The sequence below is a fragment of the Hippopotamus amphibius genome, chromosome 15 (genome assembly GCF_030028045.1).
Source record: "Hippopotamus amphibius kiboko isolate mHipAmp2 chromosome 15, mHipAmp2.hap2, whole genome shotgun sequence".
NCBI lineage: Eukaryota > Metazoa > Chordata > Mammalia > Artiodactyla > Hippopotamidae > Hippopotamus > Hippopotamus amphibius.
In genome coordinates, this window is record NC_080200.1 from 37,364,680 (window position 1) to 37,390,593 (window position 25,914).

At 38.7% G+C, this 25,914-nt stretch overlaps 1 pseudogene; it reads left to right on the forward strand.

Annotated features, from left to right (window-relative positions):
• Nucleotides 1-19,573: 19,573 nt before the first annotated feature.
• Nucleotides 19,574-20,427, forward strand: LOC130837411 (kinetochore-associated protein NSL1 homolog; annotated as a pseudogene).
• The last annotated feature ends 5,487 nt before the right edge of the window (nt 20,428-25,914 follow it).

A 25,914-nucleotide genomic window follows, 5' to 3' on the forward strand; every position in this document is an offset into this window, starting at 1 on the left:
AGCCAATAAATAAATAAATAAATTTATTTATTTAAAAATTAAAATAAATAAATAAATGAACCTGAGTAAAGCAATGAGCACAACACCTGGAATACAGTCCGATTTATGTGAGCGAGCATACAAAAATTAGAAACAACCCAAATATCCATCAGCAGTGCATTGGTTAAGTAACTTGCCTAGTATACACATTAAATGAAGTTTTCTATGCACTGATATGGCAAGATCTACAAAATACACTGTTAAGAAGAAAAAGAAAGATACAGAATAGTAAGTTACTTTGGGATTAAAAGGAAGAAGGAGAATAAGAATATATTTGGTGGGGGGGGTGGTCTCTGCACCATCCCCAGGTGCAGTGGTGCTTCTCTGCGTGTGTGTGGGGCTCGCTCAGTGCCCAGGGGAAGTCAGGAGCAGAGCCCTGCACCAGCTGTGGAAGTGACTGCACTTCAGTTTGGTCTACGTGCCCAGACGATTTTCATCCACCTTGGGTAGTTATCCCCTTTGATAATCAATGCTGCTATAATGTGACATACGAAAGTTGTTAAGAAAGTAAATCCTAAGAGTTTGCATCATAAGGAAAAAAACACTTTTTTACTGTTTCTTTAATTCTGTTATCTATATGAGGGATAAACTAAACTTATTGTGATAATCATTTCATGAAGTATGTACATCAAATCATTATGCTGTACACCTCAAACCTATACAGTGCTGTATAGCAATTATATCTTAATAAAACAGAAGAAAAAAAGAAAGTTTAAGCAATTAATTCAAAAAGAATACTTTCCTACTTGTTCATATTCACATGACGAAGCTTTGAAAGGATACACGAGAAACTAATAAAAATTTTCATCTGACAGGGAATGCATGGAGAAAGGGACTAGGTTGAAAAAAAATGCACAACCTAAAAGCCAAGAATTATGTTTTATTCAGAGGATCTTCTAAGGACTTAAAGCCTGGAAGACAGCCTCCCAGATCACTCTGAGGGACTGCTCCAGAGAGGTAGAGGAGGAGCCAGGATATATAGGAGTTTTGCAAAAAAAACCAGGTAGCTGGAACATCAAAAGATTATTGTTAATTAAAGAAAATCAGACATCTCAAGTTATTGAATTTGGCGCTGTTCTGTGTATGGGAAGATACAAGAGTCTGAGCTCATTGAAAACATTCCTTTGTTATGCACCTTAACCATCTAGGGCCAGTATCCTTCTTTTCTCCATCCTGAGTCCCCTCAGGGTGCACAGCCGGGAGTGGCTGCAGTGGCTGCTGGCTTGGTGGCTGCAACATTCTTTGTTTACTGATAACAACATTTTTCATCCACAAGGTGAAATGATGGAAACATGTTATACCGAAAAAAAGATGGGACTAAGACTTTATACCTTATACTAGTTTATATTTTCAATATGTTAATGAATGCATTACCTATTCACAAAAGAAATTTTGAATTATTTAATTTTATTTTGTTAGCTGCTGTTACTTTTATATTCATAGTGCAATAAAATAAGCATCCTAAAGACTCTTTGTCTTTTGTATATCTGTTTGTGTGTTCGTTCTTTTGTTTGAAGGAACCAGAGTATATTGTGAGGATACACGTAGCCATGATAGAAACTGGAATCTTACTGAAATGCTTCATGGGCACCAGGGCCAAAAGGATGGTCTGGATGCAAGGTAGATCTAGTGACTCATAGATGTTCACTTTAGTGCACTGTGATATATTTCCTTGGTATTTACATGACAGTGTTTCCAATGTATGCCCTTTAACAGCAAGCATGTAAGTGATGGTATGTATGTAAATATACATATAGATGTAATAAGTTACTCATACTCATAAAGAAATTAGTTTCACTCTCTTCTTGCTCCTTCTTCAGCTTCTACTAGTATGAGCCTGCTTCTTGGGAGAAAATATGACTTGCCAGGGAGAGCATCAGACAAATCTTGTCTCAAATGTAGGCTTTACCATTTGCTATCTGAATTATCTTCTTAAGCTTCAATTTTCTTACTTAAAGGGTAATGAAATCTTTTTTTATAGGGTCGATGAAATCAAGATCTATAAAATATGCACTGCAGCATCTTGAACACATATAGTCTTCCACATCCTCCCCACCCATGGGCAATAAGTGAGTTTTTTAAATATCTGCATAAACAAATGTGAGCAAAAGAAAAATTTCAGCAAATATTTTTAGCAGCTTATCCAAAGATATTCCTCCAATGATACACAGTTTGGGTGCCAAACTTCCTAAGAATAATCAAATCTACTTAAAAACATTCAGTCCAGAAGGAACCTGATTAATAGTTACCAGGGATATTACCAACAATCTGACAGTAGATTCTTAGGAGTCTGTGGAGATAGTCATTGAGGAACTAGTACTATTTTACTGGCCTAAGTTTATATGATCTAAAATGAGAATGTACAGGCTTATCCCAGTATCAAGATCCTTTTCTTTAGATTGAAATTATATCAACTAGCATTGTGATAGTGGTGGTACAGTTCACACAGTGAAAAGGTCCAGTTGACAGTCGCATCATTATAACTTTGATTAGGCAAAAAGTGAAATGAATTATGTTAATAAATGCTTTTATTGTCAAAAAAAATCTTTCCAAACATGTGGCCCAATGCAGGGTGAAATGAAGAGGGCACCTCATTTGTGAAAACATCAGGAAGAACTCGGCAGAACATTCAGCACTTAAAGTAGTCAACAGAGGTCAGTGGCTTTTCCCATCAAGACTAAAGTAGGGAAACCTCAAAATGGGAAGTAGCCTTTCAACACTGTCCAAACGCAGGAAGGAACCTCTCAGCTCGCAGGGGAAATTGAGCAACACTCCCGAACTGTATTAAACAGACCCATGAAAATGGCCATACTTGTTAATGTTTGCTCAAAAGTGTCTAAAACTGCCACTTACTTCTCCCTCAGAATAGACCCTATGTTTTTAGCCAGGGGTTGAGAAACATATTTTAATGGGATGAGCAAATACATATACAAGTCAATGCAATACAAGGTGATAAGTCACCTCGAAATCATTCTTGACTTTTTCTTCCTCCTCACTGCCTCCCACACGCAATTAGTCAACAAGTTCTGTAAAACATACTTCTGAGTTACACACGCTTCTTTGTGTTCTACTGTCAGTGTTAGCCAAGCCCTCCATATCTTCTACTCTCTATCTTCTGTCTGGTGTATTTGTGTGTGGGGATATAATTCATACATCATAAAACTCACCCATTTAAAGTGTATAATTCAGTGGTTTAAAAAATATTCATACGATTGTGAAGCCATCACCACAATCTACAGATATCCTGTAACCATTAGCAGTCACTCTCTATTTTCCACACCTTTCTAAGTACTGGAAACCACTAATCTACTTTCTGTCTCCATGGGTTTGCCTCTTCTAGACATTTTATATAAATAGAATCATATAATCTGTGGCTTTTTGTGTCTCACTTCTTCACTTAGCATAGTGTTTTCAGGGTTCACCCATGTTGTGGCATGTATCAGTACTTTATTCCTTTTTATGGCTGAGTAATAGTCTGTGGCTATACCACATTTTGTTTATCCATTCATCAGTTGATGGACACTTGAGATGTTTCACTTTGGGGCTGTTATAAATAATGCTGCTGTGAACATTCATATAGAAGTTTTTATATAGACACGTGTCTCCAAAGTCTTTTGAGACTATACCTAGGAGTAGAATTACTGGGTCATATGGTAACTCTCTGTTTAACATTTTGAAGAACTACCCAACTGTTTTCAAAAACAGCTGCACCATTTTACATTCCCACCACAACCTCAGCAACACTTCTTACTGTCCTTTTTTAATTATAGCCATCTGAGAGGATACAAAATGGTATCTTATTGTGGCTTTGATTTTTATTTCTCTAATAACTAATAATATTGAGTATCTTTTCATGTGCCTTTTGGCTATATGTATTTCTTCTTCAGAGAAATGTCCTTTACCTATTTTCTTAATTTGGTTTCTTGTTTTTTTATTATTGAGTTGTAAGAGTTCTTTGCATATTTTAGTTACTGTCTGACCCTTGTCAGACATATAATTTACAAATATTTTCTCCCATTCCGTAGGTTGTCTTTTCACTTTCTTTATAGTGTCCATTCACGGACAAAAGTTTTTAGTTTAGATGAAGTCCAATTTATCTAATTTTTTTGCTGTTCCCTTGCTTTTGGTGTCATATTTAAGAATCCACTGTCAAATCCAAGGTCAAGAATATTTAGCCCTATATTTTATCAAAGAGTTTCACACCTCTTTTTAGGTCTTCATTCATTTTGAGTTAATTTTGTATATGGTCTGAAGTAGGGGTCCAACTTCATTCTTTTGCCTATGGATATTCAGTTGTTCTAGTACCATTTGCTAAAGAGACTGTTATTTACCCACTGAATTATCTCAACATCCTTGTTGAAAATCCTCATCTTAGGAGGAAAGCTTTTTTAAATCCTTTGCCATTAAATGTGATGTTTGCTGTGGGTCTTTCATAAATTCTCTTTATCATGTTGGAGAAGTTCCCTTCTACTCCTATTTTGTTAAGTGTTTATGTCATAAAATGGTGTTGGATTTTGTCAAAAGTTTTTTCTTCATCTGTTGAGATGATTGTGTGCTTTTTGTCCTTTATTCATTTAATTATGATGTATGAGGGTGAGTCAAAAATTATCCACACTCCGGCTGTAGAATTTATTTTAATTAACTTTTAGAAAGGACAAATACATCATTTTCCAACACAATCTCCTTGCTTTTCAACACAGTTTGTCCATCTGTCAACAAGCTTTCATATTTCCTCATTAAAAAATATTTTAGGCTGAACTGTGAGCCATGAATGCACCAATAGAGCAAGATCAGGACTATGAGGAGGATGCTTTAACACCTCAAAACGAAATTTTTGCAGATTGTTGACAATGTGGGCAGAAATGTGCAGACGTGCATTGTCATGCAAGATAACAATGCCCTTGGATAGCAGTCCTCTGTGTTTAATCCGAAGTTAGGCTTCAGCTCTTCAATAAGCATCTCACTGTAACAAGCACTGTTGATTTTTGAACCTTTTTCCTGATAATGTTCCAATACTGGCCCTTGAAAATCCCAGAAAACTGTAAGCATGAATTTTTTTAGTTGATGGTTGACTTTTGAACTTTTTCTTGGTCAGCGATTGAGGATGTTTCCATTCCATACTCTGCTATTTACTCTCAGGCTCATAGTGATGAGTCTATGTCTCATCACCAGTAATGATTCTCTTTAAGAAACTTTCACCTTCCTTAGAGTATCGGTCCAAACTTTGTTTGCAGGTATCCAAACGCTTCTGTTTATGCTCTGCTGTGAGTTGTTTCAGTACCATCTTGCACAAACTTTTCAAAACCTAAGTCTGTCATGGATTACTTCATTTTGAGGTGTTAAAGGATCCTCCCTATAGTCCTGACCTTGCTTCATCTGACTTTCACCTGTTTGGTCCCCTGAAATCAGCCCTACGAGGACAAAGTTTCACTTCTGATGAAGAAGTGAAGACAACGGTACATTCGTGGCTCGCAGCTCAGCCTAAAACATTTTTTTTATTTTAATAAACACTAAATTTTAATAAATAGATGTCACAGATGCTTTTCTTAACATTAACTGAATTTCCACCTAAAAATATTTTCAAATATTTTTTACATACATATCCTGCTGCTTATTTTTTTAAGAACTTTTATTGAGATACAATTAACATACAATAAACTGCATATATTTAAAGTGTACCAACCTAAAACATTTTTTAATGAGGGAATACGAAAGCTTGTTGACAGATGGATAAAGCGTACTGAAAAGCAAGGAGACTGAGTTGAAAAATGATGTCTTTGTTTTTTCTAAAAGTTAATTAAAATAAATTCTACAGCCAGAGTGTGGATAATTTTTGACTCACTCTTGTATTACCTTGATTAATGTTCATATGTTGAATCGACCTTGCATTCCTGGAATAAACCCTCATTTGGCCATGGTATATAATCCTTTTCATATTTGCTAGGTTCAGTTTACTAGTATTTTCTTGAGGAACTTTTTGTCTATTCTAATAAGGGATTTTGTTCTGTAGCTTTCTTTTCTTGCTATATCTTTCTCTGGTTTTCATGTCAGAGTAATACTGGCCTCCTAGAGTGAGTTGGAACATGTTCCCTCCTCTTCTATTTTTGAGAAAAGTTTCAGAAGGATTAGAAGGACTCCATTTCTGTCCCCTTACCCTCCTGTTGGTAAGTATTTGTATAAGTAACCATTTGTGTTTGTTTGGGGTGTCTTTCCAGTGTTTCTTTCATGCAAATACAAGAAATACAAATATATTTTCTTATGATAGGATGGATTAAAAGAGAGAAGAAGGATGAAACAGTTATCCACAAGTGTTTCAGAGTGAGAATTTTTGGATTCTTATAGTCAAAACTACACTTGCCAGTTCTCCCCATTCCACCCCGTCAGTTATCCCTAATATATATGTCAAAATCACAACTCTTGTTAAATTCAGTCTTCCATGTTCTCTTCCTGTACCTTGTGGTTGGTCTCCTTTTAAGTCGATGACCATGAACCTCAAGTGGGCCTTTAAATGGTAATCACACTACTTTGTCTAGTCCATTCAATTGTTCACTGTGACTATTTCACACTTCTTTTTCTAAACCTTTGTCCACAAACTCACTCTCTGGTAACAACCTTCTTCTCTACCTCACTGAGAAAATTGAATCAAAAGAGAGAGCTTCCACATACCCCCACAAAACCAGTGTATTTCCTCTCTGGTTACAGCGTATTGCTTCTTTATACTTCTAACTCAGCTAGAAATTCTACCTCACATTTGTCTACTAGAAGCCCTGAAGAGAAAGAAGATAACTTTGGACTCACACTGAGTCTTTTTAATCTCCAGAATCCCTGGGATGCCTATCAAAGCACAATGGTTCAGAATACTCTCAGGCAGCCATTCTGGACAAGAAAAAGAGCCTCTGCTCCAATCCTCAGCCCTGGAAATAAACTGGTGTCTTTTGAGGTGGACATAAAGATGGGTGAGTTGATGCTAACAAGATTTCAAGTAGCAGGAACAGAGCTGTCTCTTAGCCCTATGAGGCTTAGTAGAATCAATACTGGGCTTAACCAGTGTTTGTCTTGCTTGTCTATGCCCTATGACATTCCTTTCTTATTCATCTTGTCAGGAATCTTTCCTTACTGATTTCTACTTAATATTGATAATTGGGATATTATTCCTAATAGGTAGAAAGCTGCTATGTATAACTTAGACTGAAAGAATCCAAGAATCCTTACACTGAAAGACTTGTGGATAATTATTTCATACTTACTTTCCCCCTCTTATGTTCAAGATCTATCTCACATTTGTTCTTAATAGATGGCTTTCTTATTTCATTGAAAAAGTGGAATCCATTACAAAGGACTTCCACACACTCCCACTGAGCCACTGCACCTACCAGTATCTGAGCCCAAATACTCTGCCTTACCCTTTGTTGCCACGGGTGAACTCTGCATGTTCCTAACTGAGGCCAACACCTCCAACTGTTGACCAAATTCCATCTTGTTAACTCACAGCTGGAACCTGAGGAGTCAGCCTTCATTATCCTTAAAAACTCTGCTTAGAAACAGCCCTGCTCTCAGTGAGATCACATCCCCACTCCCTTTACAATTAAGCATTGCATGGTGGAGTGATTACGGGACCCTTGTTCCAGCAGAGATATTTAAGTTTCCCCAAACAAGAACATTTCCAAGGCCCAATGATGCTCTGCATTTGGGCCCAAGGTGGGTACTCAGAGCATTTTGAAAATAACATTCATAGACACAACCCCAGATCCCAGGGTTAACTCCAGCCAGAGAGTTTCTAACTCTCTCAGGAAAAGTTTGCCTTGTATTTGATTCATTATTGATGAATGTCCTAATAAAGTACAATAAAGCATATTGATTAGGCCTATTTCAAGAAGAAAGCTTATTATCCTTTTTGATCCAATAGGTTCCCCACACCTTATACTGGAGGAACTTATTTTTACTCTCATAACAACTAAGCTGTCTGCTGAGTGATGTGCCCTTTTGGTTAAAAAAAGAAAAGGTAAAACCAACCTTCCATTTACCCTAAATTTCTTCAGCAAGAGTATAAAAAATATGATGCTGCCCATAAATAAAATTGAATTTGTAAAACAGTTTATATTCCATAGGAGAGCATCTTTCAAAAATATATGGAAAAAATGCCACTGATGGTTTAAACTCCCAGGTAAAGAAAGGAGTTATATTGAGCCTGATTCTTCTAGAACAGATTCAGATGAAGGCAGTCAAAAGGTACAAATTTCCAGTTATAAGATAAATAAGTACCAGGGATGTGATGTACAATGTGATTAATACAATTAACACTGCTGTATGTTATATATGAAAGTTGTAGTTAAAAGAGTAAAATCTAAGAGTTCTCATTCCAAGAAAAAAACAATTTTTTTATTCTTTAATTTTGTATCTATAGAAGATGATGGATGTTTGCTAAACTTATTGTGATAATCATTTCATAATGTATATGTCAAATAATTATGCTGTACACCTTAAACTTATACAGTGCCTTATGTCAATTATGTCTCAATAAAACTGGAATAAAATAAGGTTAAAAAGTGGGACTTCTCTGGTAGTTCAGTGGTTAAGACTTTGCACTTCCACTGCAGGGGGCTCAGGTTCAATCCCTGGATGTGGAACTAAAAGCCCACATGTCACAAAGCACAGCCAAAAAAAAAAAAGATTAAAAATTGAGAGGTCATCTACTTTACAAGGATTTCTTGACTGCAGCATCACTACTGCCATCTCCAAGGCTGCAGTGGTCCAATCGAGTGGGTTAAGCTGCAGCATGTGAGCTGACAGGTTACTGCTGACTCCCTCTACAAAGGCATTGTGGATTGTATATTCCATCTTCCTAAAGGATAGGAGGTGTGTTCCTTCTGGAAGGGCACCATGACAAGTGTCTACAGATGTTTCCTTGATTGAGCCGTTCACTTTGCTTTAAGGATAACTACAAGCCGGGATTCTCAGGATGGACACGAACACACACAACATCAGAGGCATTTTGCTAGCAAAGTGGTCCTCTGTGGAATAGCTATAGTCACTTCACTCCTCTTCTTCTGTCATCGTATTTTCCCAGAACCCAATTTGTATCTGATGCTGAAAAATCTACCAAGGCAGCAGAATTTAAAAGCCGAGGTGGTTTCCTACCCCCATGACACTGTGAGCCAGTAGTTGATGTTGTAATGTGGGCACAAAGGAGTTGATGTGTGTCTATTGGGGTCTTTGAATGCTGGAGGAAGGTTTTCAAAAAGGCAGTGGGTAAGCCTTTTCCTAGGTGCTTGATTCAAAATTCTTAGAAGATGAATGGAGTCCCTGTGTTTGTCCTGTACGATAAATTGAAGAAAGCCATCTAGATGCTGTCTAACATGAAATGGGAACCAAGGGAATCATGTAGAATACTCAGCACACTTACCATGTGAACCACTGGCCTTTGAGAAATTTCTGGTGTCTTTTCATCCAAGGCAGGTTAGATTTGCAGGGTGCTAGGGAAAGCTCTAGAAACAGGACTCAATTATGATTGCCCCAACCATTGGCCCTGATCCTTCCACATATTGACTGTTTTAGTTTGGGCAGGGAAAGGGTAACTGTAATCTGGGCTCTAGAGATAAGGCAGCTCAGCCAATTGGATTTAAAGGTCATCTAACTGAAACACTGTTCTGTAAGACCTCAAGTTATGTTCAAGTATTTATTTCAACAAATTATGATTCCATTTGAACTTAAGTCCTATGTACCATTTTGCACAGTTGAATATGTTCAGTTATGCTCTACATTGGCCATTCTGCTGTAGAAACACACACAGAACACACATTAGGAAAGATCTATTGAAAAGGAAAGCACAAGTCACAAAAAAAGAAAAACTACCTTACTTATTACCTCCCACAGGTCAGAATGGCTATTCTCAAAAAGACAAGAACTAAGAGGTGCTGGTGAGGATGTGGGAAAAATTGGTGTGGCCACTATGGAGAACAGTATGGAAAATTCCTTCAAAAACTAAAAATAGAGCTACCATATGATCCAGCAATCCCACTCCTAGGCATGTATCCGGAAAATATGAAAACTCTAATTTGAAAAGATACATTCACCCCAATGTTCATAGCAACACTATTTACAATAGTCAAGACATGCAACCTAAGTGTCCACCAACAGATGAATGGGTAAAACAGATGTGGTATATATATATATATCTATATATATATATATATACCATGGAATATTACTCAATCATAAAAAAAATGAAATATTGCCATTTGCAGCAACATGAATGGACCTAGAGAAGATCATACTAAGTGAAGTAAGTCAGACAGAGAAAGACAAACATTACATGATATCACTTATATGTGGAATCTGAAAAATAGCCCAAATGAATCTATATACAAAACAGAAACAGACTCACAGACATAGGAAACAAATGTATGGTTACCAAAGGGGAAAGGGGAAGAGGGATAAATTAGGAGTATGGGATTAACAGATATACACTACTGTACACATGATAGATAAGCTACAAGGATTTACTGTATAACACAGGGAACTATATTCAATATCTTGTAATAACCTGTAATAGAAAATAATCTGAATATATATATATATGAATCACTTTGCTGTACACCTGAAACTAACAGAATATTGTAAATAAACTATACTTCAATAAATAAATAAAATATTATTAAATGCAAAAAGAAAAAAAGAAAAGAAATGCTACTTTACTTTGCCTGTAGTCGACCTTGGATGAGAGAACTCTTTCTTCTTATCACTCTCTTGGCTCTTCCAAGTGAGAAAAGATATGTGAAAGTATCCAATCAGGTGCCTGGCACATTGCCAGAAATAAATAAATGATATTTTCCATCAAGCTACATCTCCCCAGCTCACCAAGCATTGCTATGGAACATACTAAAACCCAGAATGGACTTCCTAGGCAGCACAGTGGTTAAGAATCCGCCTGCCAATGCAGAGGACACCGGTTCGAGCCCTGCCCTGGTAAGATTCCACATGCCGTGGAGCAACTAAGCCTGTGCACCACAACTACTGAGCCTGAGCTCTAGAGCCTGTGAGCCACAACTACTGAGCCCATGTGCCACAACTACTGAGGCCCGTGCCCCCAGAGCCCGAGCTCCACAACAAGAGAAGCCACCACAGTGAGAAGCCCACGCACCACAATGAAGAGTAGCCCCACTCGCCACAATTAGAGAAAGCTCATGTGCAGCAACGAAGACCCAACGCAGCCAATAAATAAATAAATACTTCAATACGTAAAACCCAGAGTAAGTTACAAAAATAGCAACCATTGGAACACTAACTAGAAATTATGAGTAGTAAACCATACACAGGTGATCTGAAATAATTGATGTTATTCCAGCTAATGTCTATGTAATAACTGGATCAGAGACTGTTTCTGGTCCCTTTATGTTCATTCTCCCCTTGTTATATAGCAATGGAACTCTGATGTTGAACTGGGCATACAATAGCTTGGAATAAAGACTACATGTTATTATCTCCCTTGCAGTTAGGTGAGGCCATATTGTTAACTTCTGGCCAAAGTGATATCAGCAAAGGTGGTGTGTACAACTTCCTGAAAGGGACCTAGTCCAGCCCTTCTCCCTAAACAGGACAAAACCCCAGGCCTCTTTTTCCCTGCTCTCAAGCCATATGTGGACCCACTGGAAAGCCCACCCAGGTCTTTTATCCCCAGAAAACTTCATTATATATTATGATACTCTTTTGCTATAGTATGGCATCATCAGTCTTGACGTCCAAACCAAATTTGGGGTGGAGGTTCATGTATGGGGGTATAAAAATACATAGTGGAACTTTCTGAGGATCTACTTTTTTCCTGGTATCTACATGTTTAACAAGACCCCAGGAAGTTTCATAACCAGTAAAACTTGGAAAGCACTGCTCTGAAGTGTACAAATTATACAGAAGAGTAAAACAATAGTAGGTTAACATGTCACGGTCAAAAAGAAGAAAAAAGGAGCAAGAAAACCTTCTGCTTCCTCAATCTAGGTGTCAAATGTTTGCTGAGCAGTTAATACGAGCTGTCTCATAGGCCTCAGGAGACAGCAGTGAACAGAACAGAGACAACTCCTGCCTTCATGAGACTCACACTTCATGTGAGTATGAATACATTACAACACAATTGAGAATTTTCAGTGGGAGCGTTGAGTGGGAAGGAAACCTGCCTGTGTCACTTGGACAAAGACTTACCCTCACTGTCCTCTCAACGTAATAAAAATAGCAAGAGTTATAGTCAACCTTTTTTGAGTAGTTATCAATACAATGTACCAGGTGGTGTACTTGGCCCTTCATTTATATTACCAAGCATTCTAATATAGACATTTGCATCTATATGTTTTTCCCTTCTGACTCACTTGCGTGTAATAAAAAAAAAAAAGGCACTGCATCCAAATTCAGAATATTTGAACTTAATTCCGGATTTGACCATGTGCTTAACTTAACTCACTTAACTTTCTTCACTCTCAGTTTCACCAAATAGAAATATTGTCTGTATACTATCTTTCCAAAGTCATGGAGACCAACTGACTTCTCACATGCTAAGCACTTAGGACAGCACTTGGTACATAGGAAAGACTTGATAAATACCAGTCATGATTACTGTGACTAGTCAATCTTTTATTATTACATAATAAAGTTAAGTAAAAATACATTGCACTGTAAATTTGGCTTCATGGCATGGATTTCACAGAGCACTAAGCTTTTCTTCCTGTTAGTTTAAATTTTTCTTGAGGAGAAACCACGCAATATAACTTACACTCAAATTATCTTTATCTTATTTATTGTACCATAGATTATGAAGCTAAGATTGAGGACTTTATTGTCTCATGTTCCATTTTTTAAAAGCTGAGTGTATCACTCTTCTAGGGACAGAAATACAAATGTAGTTTCTGCTAGATAAATATCTGTTAGTAAAAAATATGAAAGAGTACTTAGTTTGCATAGTATCTTCCAGTTCTAGGCCAAAATATTTTAAACAAACCTCTTATAATATCAGTTATTATTAGTAATTATTACCAGCATATTTAGAAATACACCATGATTTTGAAGCACCTACAGAGAACCACATTGCATAGATGTAGTAGCATCATTTACTTAAGCGTGTTGGGTTTTTCTGGTCCTTTATAAGGCAGATGAGATTATACATCTTATACAAAGATATATACATCCTTGTATACATTGATAAGAATATATGCAGGATGAATTCCTAAAGCAAATTTACTGGGTCAAAAGTCACAGATAGTTTATTTTTATTTTTTAAAAAATGCAATTGAATTGCCTTCCCAAAGGACTGTGATAATTTATACTCTCACCAGCAATGGAATGCTTTTCTAGCCGACACCTCTATTAACATTAATTTTACAAAGTGTCATTGGAAGAGATTAAAATTCATGGCCCAAAGGTGAAGGTTGAATTACTCTTTAATTTTAGCTATGTATTCTTGCTTCCATTCCCTACGAACAAAAATGACTGACCTCTACATACATCTACTTTTTAGCCTCTATATTTAATTTAAAAAAAAACTTTTCCAATTAAATAAAGAGGTAGTTTTAATTATACAAAGTTTAATCTGTCAGTCCTAGATTAGAAAGAGTTGGACAGACCTGGTTTCAAGTACAAGATCTATACTGTCATTGATGTGTTAGCATTCAAAAGGTCCAGAAGATGGCAGTAGAATGATGTTTTTCCTAAGTTTTAGAGAAAAATTTAAGTGGGAAAATCTGAAAATATAGATTATTCCTACTTTTATTTTCTCTTTTCTTAAAAGGGTGCAAGATCACTAGATGTAAGCCACTAAGGGATGAGTAGAGGAGACCTCACACTTACAGGAAAGAGAAGTCATGATGGGTGGAATGCACACCAGACAGGGAATTTGAGAACTCACGCTTCAAATTTCAGCCCTCTGGGCCAGCACACTCTAAATCCACGTTTTCCTGTTGGTGAAATCATCTAGCAATGCCTCCCCTCAAGACCATTATGAACACTAAATGAGATCAAATATATAAACGTGCGCAGCACTGAGAAGGTAATAAGCATTCTGGTTTTAATTTTTAAAATCCTCCTCTGTTAGAGATATCTACTGAAATATGCATGGTTGAAATAATACGGCCTCTTAAATTTGCTTTTAAATGTTCTTTTTTTTTAAAGAAAAATGTTGCGGTAGGGCGAGAGATAAAATAAGATTGACAAGTTATTGATAATTTTTAGATTTGCTGTGATAAGATTAAGGGGATTTCTGATACTATTCTATTTGCGTATGTGTTTAAAACTGCCATGTATAGACACACATACATCACTCTGGCTGAGATGCAGAGACAGGGCTGCAGGGCAGCAGCAGTGGAAGCAGAGAGAGGAAGTAGAACTCTATTGCAGTGGTCCTTGTAGGAGGTGATGGTGGCTTAGATTGGACTGGTAGGAATGGAAATCTTAGGGAAGTGGATGGACTCAGAATACAATGGAGATCAAATGGACAAGGCTTCTTGGTACTTTGGAGTGGAGGGAGGTAGAGGGAAGACATACTGCCAGAAGTCCTGGGTTTTGGCATTATTATAATTAGGGGAGGGGGCCGGGAGGAATGGGTTGCAAGTTTGGGAAAAGTTCTCTTTTGCCCATGATAAATTTGAGATTTCTACTGAGGTAGGAGATAGATGGGCCCCAGGCTAGGCACTTAAAACTGGCCTGTTCACACCTCTGGAGTGAGAAGAAGATGAGCTCCAGGCCAGACATCGTTTACCAGCCCCCTGTTTACGTTTCCTAAGGCAAGAGACTACTGGGCTCTGGACTGCATATTTATGACCAGACTCCTGTCTATTTTGAGATCTGCACCTCGATAGAAGAAACAGCAACAGAAATAGGGTAAATAACTGGACTTTTGGACACTTTTATGGCAGGGGCAGAGAGGGGCTAAACCCTCTTAGAGATCAAGAGGTCATACACTCCCCATCTTTGGGACAAGGGAGACACTACACATGTGTAAAAGCCTTCATGAGGTCAAAAAGGCAGGGGATGCCAGACCATAATGTCTTGCTATCTCTCTCCCAAAGGCCTTTGCAATAGGATCCATCTTAATTGAGGGGTGCATGCATACCCAGGGGAGGGTCCAGAGGCAAATGAACCCTGGGATCAAAGCAATATGATTGGCCAAGAAGAAGACAAAGACCTGGAAGACTACCACTTTATAAAGAATTGAAACTCCCCGAAGGAGCGACTCTGGAGACTCTCCCTGAGTTCGCCTGTGCATCTTTCCGCATGTACTTTACATTTCCAATAAACATTTTTACTTTTCTCTTTACCTTCTGCCTTCTCGCCTGAATTCATTCTTGACAAGACAGGCAAGAACTAGGGACCCAGGCCCTAGCGACTGGCCCCTGTGCTCCAATGGTGAGGACTCCTGGTCTGGGAACTAAGAATTAAGATCTTGCTTCCAGCTACTGCTCGCTGCTGCTTGCTGCAACCTGCCCCTTATTGCTGCCTGTGACCGAAATCACTACCAGGCATGTTATGGAAATGTTGAATAAACAATTGGATGGAGTTCACAGCACAGGTCAAGGCTAGAAATGCAGATTGCGGGTGGGGGGGGGTGCAGGCAGTCATGTAGATAACACTTACAGTCAGGGGACTGAGTGATGTCCCTAAAGGAGTGAAGAAATAGAGAGGGAACCTCAGGATAGCTGTGTAGAGACTGAGCAAAGGAGAAGCCAGCAGAGCATTGATGCCCTGGTCTGTGTAACATGATTGTCATAGGGCTAATGAAAGGAGGATATATGCTTTTTGTATGTAACACCTCTTGTGGGATATACTAGCGCTTCAATAGCCATTATTCCTCTTCGCCCAATTCATTTTTCCCAGATGGCCTCTCCTCCTACTTCCCCTGGGAAAGCAGAAAACAAAGGCGATCAGGAGGCAACACCATCAACTTCCAGTTTCCCCCACAACTAAAACCTACCTGTAAGTCTATCATCCACTCCCTTTTCCTTCCCTAGTCCCAAGAAGACAAATTCCCTTTTCTCTTCAAAGTTCATTTTTTCCAACAGGCTGCCCCCATCTCTCCCACCTGTTATGGAACATTCCCCTACCAATTATGACATTCTGTCTTATACTTTCTATCCTTTTCCCTTTAAAGATTCTCCCTCTCAGTAACTCCTAAAGCATGAGTTCATTCCATCTTTAAAAAAAAAAAAAGGCTTCCTGATTTCTTTTTAGCGATTTTTCTCTAAAAAGTGCTGCTCAATTTTTATTGTGTGTATGAGATACAAATGAACTTATTTACAAAACAGAAATCAACCCACAGGCATAGAAAACAAACTTATGGGTTACCAAAGGGGAAATGTGGGGAGGGATATATTAGGAGTTTGGGATTAACATATACATGCACTATATATAAAATAGACAAAAACAAGGACCTACTGTATAGCACAGGGAACTATAGTCATATTTTGTAATAACCTATAATGGAAAAGAATCTGAAAAAGAATATATATTTGTGTATATATGTATATATACATATACATATATCCAAATCACTTTGCTGCACACCAGAAACTAACACAACATTGTAAATCAACTATATTTCAATTTAAAAAGTCAACTGACCATAAATGTAAAAAAAAAAAAAAAAGGATTGTGCATATGAAATATCAAGGGATGTTGTTAGCATGCAGATTACGATTTAGTAGGTAGAGGGGTTGCAGAGCTGAGACTCTGCTGAACGTGGAGGCCACTGGCCCACAGATCATACTTTGAGCAATGGTTCTCAACCTTGACTGTGGACTCACTGAGAGAGCTTTAAAGAACGCTGCTATCCAGGCGCCACTCCCAGAGATCTCGGTATCTTTGACACAGGCTGTGGGCTCGGCATCAGGATTTTTAAAAATCTCCCCTGGTGATTTTAATGCGCAGACAATATTGAGAACTCATGCTATCCAGAGGCTGGAATCATGAGGGACTTTCTACACCATATATTCCTATAGTGTTTGAACTTTTTGTCAAATATTATGTTACCTTGGACTTAAGAAAAAAAAGAATAAAAAAAATGAATTTGAAGAAGAGTGAGGATGGGACTTCCCTGGTGGTCCAGGGGTTAAAACTCCTCACTGCCAGTGCTTCCACTGCAGGGATGCATGTTCGATCCCTGGTTGGGGAACTAAGATCCCACATGCCACACGGGGTAGCCAAAAAAAAAGAAGAAGAAAGAAGAAGGAGAAGGAGGAAGGGGAAGGAAAAGAAAGGAAGAAGAGAAGAAAGGGGGGAGGGGAAGGAAGGAAGGAGAGAGGAAGAAAAAAAAATTGTTGACCCAGTAGGTACAGCACTTTCCTTTTCAACCAAATTTCAAGTGTCCACTTCTCACTTTTCATTCACATCTGGACCTTTCCGAGCCTGGCTTCTGTGCCCTTTTCTCCCTAAGGCTATAATGACAATAACCACATGATGCAAAGGGTCTCAGTTCTTATAGCAAAGATTCCCTGGGTCTGCTTTCTCACAAGGGGGTGTAGGTGTGTCCAAGACTGCAAAGGCAATGAAAGAAGAAGAAACATTTTTCACAAATAACTTGCGCCAGTTCAGGTCCTCCAGGAAGCAGAAGTTAAGATAGAATTCAAGTCCATGAAAAGTCTGTGACACAGAAAGGGAGGAGAGAGCAGGGGTGGGCGGGGAGAGCCTCACACTGCCTGCTGCTCTGGCAACAGTGAAGGGAAAGAGAGAAGCCAGGCGGGCTGGGGAGGAAGAGCTTCAGACTCCAGTGCAGCTTGGAGAAAGCCTCAGCCAGGCCAACAAGGAGCCCCAGAGCAAGGATCTCCTGGCAGGGTCCCCACAAGTGGGAAGGACTGGCCCAGCTCCGGTAGCGCCACTATGCTGAGTCCCTGGCTCAGAGCAGCCTGCCGAGTGCGGTTTCTGGACCACTTCCCATGGCAGTGCAGCACCGGGCTCCTGGCCAGCGACTCTCCTCATGGCAGGATCCCCCAAGCAGCACACTCCCAGGCTGCCCAGGACTGAAACTGTGTGGGTAGTATTTGAATAATGTTAATACGGTTTGGGCAGAATAAAGAGGCAACAGAATAATCCTTTGAGAGTTCTATCTCTTAGTTGCTCATCTCATTCCTTATCTTAAAAGCATCAAAAGTAAGTCTAGTCTAAAAGTAAGGAAACTGGCCCTAATTTGATAAGACAGTCTCTGTTGACTTCTTGAAACACCGCACCCAGCGCTTCCAGGCACCCCGCTTGGCTCTTCTTCCCCATCCAGTCCTCCTCCATACACATCACTGATCCTCTGCCTGTCCCTTAAATTCTGCCTTTCCTCAAGCTGCTCTTGTCATTCTGTCCCCACTACCTGGGCTATTAGTGGTGATGGGATGATATTTGAAGCATTAACTGATGCATTTTTTTATTAATATTTCCTCCTCTCTTGCATCATCCCTTCACCCATCCAATTATGGGAAGTGGGACAGATACTAAAGACAGGAGATATTCAAATCTCTCTTTGGGTTTTATCATGCACCGTGGGGCCTAGGGGTAGGGGTGGTGGTTTACCCAGAACTGAGGATAGGAGCAAGGGCCCTTCTGCAGGATATGCACATCTCAGTATCTTCTTCTATTCTTCTTTCTCTCTGCCTCTGCATCCCAGAGAAACTGATCTACTCTGCGAGGCTGAAAGATGTAGGGGTGTCAAATCATGACCCAAGCCCAAAATTACAGTGCATTAACCACTAGTAAAGTCATATACCGGTGACATTGGACAATAGGAAGAAAAAATTGGGGCCTGAGCAAAAAATCAAGTCTTAGCCATGGAACAAAGAGAAAGAAGCACGTTTTGAAAAATAAAAGGATGCCTTATAGATTTAATTAGATACAAAATTTGCAGGCAGAATGAGATGTATTCAATACAGGAGCCTGTAAGTAGGACAGCCCTAATCTTAAACGGCTGAAAGTTTCTACCTCATTATTACATTACACCAGCTTTTCAGTGTCCAATTTTCCAGCAGGAAAGGAATAATGAGTTTAATAAGAATGATAATGAAAGGAAATTATCCCAGCCTGGATTCCTGGATGAGTGAAAATATCGTCCTCTGAGCACCGGAAAACAGGCTTGCAGGCCAGGCTGGATCTGGGTTTTGCAGAATGTGGCCCCAGATCTTCTGCCTCAATGAGTTCCTGTTAAGAGGCTATTGCGCAGACCTGCTCCAGACCTACTGAGTCCAAATTTCTGCAGGGAGCCCCAACAATATGTGATTTTAACAACCACCTCGGGGATTCTTATGCACACTCAAATTATAAAACCACTGCTTTATAATTTAAGAAAATTGGCCAAAAGAGTGTGAAGAATGTTAACACCTTGGATTAAAGAGACAGTCTATTTTACATTTCCATTATAGAATAATAGAAAACTTAATGTCTCTCGAGTGCAATTTAGGGTCAGGAGCAGGCAGTACCCAGACTGCAATAGCAACCTTATATTATTTAAAAGAGAAGATAATCTAAAATCCCCTCTTCATTGCATCACCATTCAAAATCTTCTCTTCAGACAATTCAAGCTGGAAAAATGGAGACGGCTCTTGAGTCGTCGGCTCTTTCCCTGCTGCGGGAGGTGGAGAGTGTAGCTGGGACAGGGCCTTGGTCCCTGCCACCTCCTGAAAAGACTTCCCAGTGTGTTGCACCTTAAAGCAGGAGATGATGGAAATGCTAGAACTGTGCGGCAGATTTGTGCAAAAGCTCAGGGACGTGCTGCCAGGGGAGTTGCGGGAACCCTTGCCATGAGATGTGCAGTGGACTTTTGAATCAGCTGTGCAGAAGAATGTCAGCATTCATGGGCAAGCATAGCAGGAAGCTTCAGACAATTGCTTTATGGATTCTGATATCAAAAGACCTTGATATCAATCCTTGAAGACCAGACTGATGAAATCATAGTGGATATAGCCACAAAACATAAGCAGTATCCCAGAAAGGTCCTTGAATGTGTCATCAAAATCACAGAAGCAAAACAAGAAATTCTGGAGCAGTACCACCCTGTTGTACATCCATTGGAGCTAAAATATGACCCTGATCCAGCCCCATGTATGGAAAACTTAAAATGCAGGGGAGAAACAATAGCTAAGGAGACCAGTGAACCCATGAAGTCCTCACCTGCATTAATTGAACAAAGAGATGGATTTTTCCCAAGTTTTAAAGATGCAGCCTATTATCTGGCTCCAGAGAGTCCACCAAGAAGTCTTCTTTGGTTGTTACAGGAAACCAGATGTTAAAACTGAGAGCTTTATAGCACAAACAGAAACCACACCAGCAGAAACTTCTGCTAGGAAAACCGCTGACTTGGTACTGAGAAGAGAGCAAACTAAAGACTGCCCCCAGAGAAAATGGTATCCTTTACGGCCAAAGAGAATCAGTCTCGATACATAAGCTCTTTCTGTTTATCTTGGGAGCTGAAATTAGGAACTATCAACATTTAGATTACAGCCTAATGCCTAGGTGGTACTTCACTTAAAACAACAGGTAACTACTGATTCCTTTATACAAATATAATAGCTCTGTGCTGGGATATGATTTAATATTGTATTTCTTTACTCACCTTTTCATCTATAGTCAATGAAAAGCATATTTTCTGAATATTGGCACAAAGCCTGTAGATGGTCATTAAGAGTGTAAATGTCACTGTCCCTAAATACTATCAACACTTGGCTGCCTTACAGCTTTTATGGAATTTCAGAAGTAACGTTCCATTGGGTTCCTGGATATACATCTTTCTTTAAAAAAGAGCTGTGTAACAGTTATCTTTATTTAAGGGCTGAAAGTCATCATCAGTTCTGCACAGGAGCAGATGCAATTGTTCTGTTGTTTTTCTGACACAGTTTGATTTATCAAATTAATGTACAGATGACAAGACCGGCTTTGATTTTGTTACTCTAAATTCTGCAAACTTGCATTTGTGGGATTAATTTTAGGATTTTTTGGTTTTGTTTTGTAAGACAAAAAAGATGATTATTTGTGTGAGAATTACTTTTAGATATTGGCATGTAGCCAATGTTTCTTACCCACACTTTTGTTTTCCATAGACCTCTTAACTTTTAAATATAATTCGACTTGGAAAGAATAGTTTCTTTTCAGGATTTCTCAATATTTCTTTGTAGATGACTCCAGTTCAAAAATATATACCAGCTCAAAAACATTAAACAAATTGTTATTGTGGAACAAATATAGATGCAATCGTAGTGAACTATTTTATATTTAAGAATGTTTATAACCAAGTATATAATCATTGGTAGAAGTCTGAGAAAGCTATATGCCTATACTTCTAACATTTAACTACAGTTTCTTATAGCTTTTATTGTGTCTCTTACTCACCGTAATACAACATAGGCAAGGCCATCTAATTTGCCGACTGTTTCCCTATTAATGACTGAATACCTTCATTCCTTTGCAGGGGAATTTACTAATCATGAGGTTGGAAAGTCTGTACTTCTCTTGTTCATTATGTCTTTTTAAATAAATTTATTTATTTATTTGTTTATTTTTGGCTGCATTTGGTCTTCTTTGTTGTGCGTGGGCTTTCTCTAGTTGTGGTGAGCAGGGACTACTCTTTGTTGTGGTGTGCAGGCTTCTCAGTGCAGTGGCTTCTCGCGGCGGAGCATGGGCTCTAGGCACAGGAGCTTCAGTAGTTGCAGCACGTGGGCTCAATAGTTGTGGCACACGAGCTTAGTTGCTCTGAGGCATGTGGGATCTTCCTGGATCAGGGATCAAACCTGTGTCTCCTGCATTGGCAGGTGGATTTTCAACCACTGCATCACCAAAGAAGTCCACATTATGTCTTAATAATCATAAAAGCTTAAATGTGACAGAAAGTCTGTCTCAGTGAAGCAAACTTACAAAGCTACTTTATTGCATTCCATATTTGAATGTTACAACTTGAGATCTGTATATTTTACACAGCAGTGTGTTTTTATTAAAATAATGTACAAAGACTAAAAACAAAACAAAATCTTCTCTACAATTCAGGCAATTACTACCCCTCCCCATCACTAAAATAATGTATATCCTATAATGACAATAAGCAAAATATTATAACTAAGGTGACAGGGATGAACTTTGATGTTTGTTCTGGAGTGCCATCTGGTGACTTCCTCTCTTAGCCCCTTCTTCCCGGAGGCATAAGCACTCAGCTAGTGACTACATTTCCCAACCTCCTTTGCAGCTGTGTGTGGCCATGGGACCAAGTTCAAGCTAATGGGTGGGAGTGAAAGAAGTTTGTCATTTCCAAGTCCTCCCTAACTTAAAGTCAGGCTGGTTTCTCTGGACTTTGATTTTTCTCACCTTTCTATAAATTGGATCAAGGACATTAGAGAGAGTGGCTTCAATCTTGCAGAAAAAGGCAATACCCAAAGAGATGGAAGAACAAGGTGAAAGGAACTTAGTGCTTGGTTAGCGCTATTGAGGAGAGATCTCCATCAGCTTAAACAGGCTGAATTGCTACACAGGGGAGAAAGAACCTCCCATATTATTTAAGCTGCTATATTTTCACCTTGTCTTTGCTATAGCATCTTAGCCTTTACCCTAACAAATACCAATAACTACCCTTAGCCAATTAGCACTTAAAGCCACCCATTAAATCAGATGCCTGACTCTTTAGCGGTCAGTGCCATGTTTATCCTCCCTAATACATACTTTGTTTACATGGGTCCTATAGCAAATATTGGAAAGGGAACTATACCTTAATCACAAAAGGAGACTACAAAGAATTCCAAGACATGAGGAAATGAAGGAGGTCACAATGCCTGAAAGTAAAACCTAGATTTATGAGGCTAATATGATTAATGAGACAACTTTGTCCCTGTGGTCAGTCTGTATCACACTGGAGTATACTCCTTTCAAGCATCTCAACAAAGAACACACTTTTTAATGTTAAAAAAAAAGCAATCTTTATTTGCTTTCTTGTTCAAAATATAAATTGATTTAAGGCATTTAAGAAAGGATTTTCAGGTGTTAAAAATGATAAATCATTGGGTAGACTCTTCAATCTGCTAACAACAAAAAAAGTCACATACAAATTGAATGTTCTCATCTTAGTAAATTGCACACGTCTAAACAAATGGTTCTGAATTTTTGCATTTGACTTGAAACAGTCAGACTTGGGACTTCCCTGCTGGTCCAGTGGTTAAGACTGCGCTGCCAGTGCAGGGGGCCTGAGTTCAATTCGTGGTCAGAGAACTAGATCCTGCATGCCACAACTAAGATCCCATGTGCCGCAACTAAAAGATTCTGCATACCACAATGAAGATCCCATTTGCCACAACTAAGACCTGGTGTAGCCAAATAAATAAATAAATAAATATTTTTAAAAAACAAAACAATCAGACTTGTACATTATACAATAACACCTTTCCACTACATTTCATCTCCTGAATGCAGACTTTCTTAAGGCAACTGGAAAACTAATATTTCATGCTGTTTATACTGCCGTCCCTAATACTGTGTTTGATTTTGCCACAGTAACCCTGGTACAGACTCAAAAATGTAATAGAGTACTGGCTGTAAATTCATAAACACAGAAAAAATACATGAAAGTGTTATTAGTGAGTTAGAGGACTATATTACTAGTTACTCTAAGTTATGAGATTACAGATTACTTTCTTTCTGGGGTTTTTTTTTTTTTTGGCCGCACTGGACAGCATGTGGGATCTTAGTTCCCGACCAGGGATCCAACCCACGCCCCCTGCATTGGAAGTGCAAAGTCTTAATCACTGGACCCCCAGAGAAGCCCTACAGATTACTTTCATGTGCCTTTCTTCTTTGTCTATTTCTGCATTTTCAAAACCATGTATAATGAGCTTATAGCTTTACAATAGGAAGGAAACACAGAGATTTACAGGATCTCACAACTATAATAGGATTCTCATTCTGATTCCATGTCTTCTCAGTTCCGAGTCCAATGACTCACACAAAATAGATGCTTGATAAATACATATGAGAGAAGGAAGAAAGTAAACAAGAGGGAAAAAGGAAGAATGGAATGGAAAAAGGAATCTTTTGGGTACCTTCTGTTCGCCCCTCCAGATCCTTTCTCCACCCTGCTCTGAACCCTGAAAGGCTGACCTATATGAACAGCCTAGGTGGGCTCCTTGGTCTCTGTTTTCTGGTTGGTTTTGGCCAAGGGGGTGTACTGGCAGATCAGAGGTAAGGAATAGATATTTATAGTAAGTCCCCTCAATACAAACCTTCAAGTTGCAAACTTTCAAAGACACGGACGTGCATCTGTTTCCAGCAAGGAACCAGAACCTGTGCCGTCACCGTCAGGCGTGAGTGACACTGCAGCTTGCCCTCCGTCTCCTATTGCTGAGGATCCTTCAGCTCCACCACCTCCCACCTCCTCTCCCTCCTCCAGTCCGTAACTCTTCCTGCCTGTCCACTCATGCCAGCCCCTGTGTGCTAGCTGTTGTACTGTGCTACTGTACTTTTCAAGGTACTGTACTGTAAGATTTAAAATGTTTTATTTTTTGTATTTGTTTTTTATGTATTATGTGTGTGAAATGTACTATAAACCAATTACTGTACAGCACAGTACTGTACTGCATATACAGTATATACTGTACTATATAGCGGATTGTGTTAGTTGGGTACCTAGGCTAACTTTGTTGGACTTACGCACGTGCTCGGAATGGAACTCCTTTGTATGCAGAGAACTTACTGTATTCCCTGGGATACCTCCCTGTGGGTCACTGCAACTACCCAGACCCAAAACCCTTCCCACACCGTTCTTCTGATCCGGGAAAGCGCTCCCTCCCCTCTCCCTTGAGACCTTGGAGTAGTAATGAATGTGCCTTGCTGTTACTAACTAGATCCAGGGTACCACACTCTCCTCGTACTGTTTTTGCATCTTGCTTGGCCCTTTATACACAGTCCCTTTATTAAACTCTCCTCAAATTGTCTAGTTTGATGTACCATATATGTATCATTAACCCCAGGCTGATACAGAATCTGTTGGTGACAATAACTCAACAAGTTCTGTCCTCCAGAAACAAATCTCAAAGAAGGATACAGAGAAAAGGTTTTAAAAACAACATTCCTATTGCTCATTTCAAAAGTTTAACCAAAAAAAAGATTATTTTTAGTGAGAAACTTCACTTTGACAGCAAAGATTTTGTAGTTGTGAACTTATGCTTTTATTATTATGCTTTTTTGCCTGCTAAGAGACAAAAGTTCATATGCATAGTCCTCTAGTTCTTTCTTCACCCTTACAGTAACCTTGAGAGAGACTGAACACCCTCTAAATACTCAATACTGATTGTTTCATACATGCTCGAACAAATGAAGGATGCCTATTGTCATATGAAAATGTTCTCAGAGATTATTTCTTTTCAAAGATCATTTCTCATCTTTTTTGTTAATAGGATTTTTTGTGTGTTTTTGAAGACAATTTTTGATTTTTTTTACCCAGAAAAGACAATGTGGGGTGCTTTTATTACTTAAAACTAGTATTAATTTTATAAAAGTTACAAATGTCAAAAAGCAGTGCACTTAACTCAACCTACAAATCTTATTTTATTTCTAAATCTAGTGAATTTTAACATCTTCCTTTAAAGTGGTCCTTTGTTAATATTTGGTGTCACTCACAAACTTGGTTAATTAAACTTCACTTAAATATTTTAAATTTAATATTCTTCCTACTTACTGCTTTTAACTAGCAGAGCTTAACCAAATGTTTAGAACGATAATGAATCTAATAAGTTAAAATTGTAAATTATGTGAATCTTAAGTTCCCTTACACATTTCAACACTTTTTACAAACTTTGTAAACCTATCAATCTTTTCAACTTAAAAAAAATCATGGCTCTAAAATAAAAAATTCTATTATATATTTTAAGTTGGAGTCATGAGGCTAATATATCAGGTCCT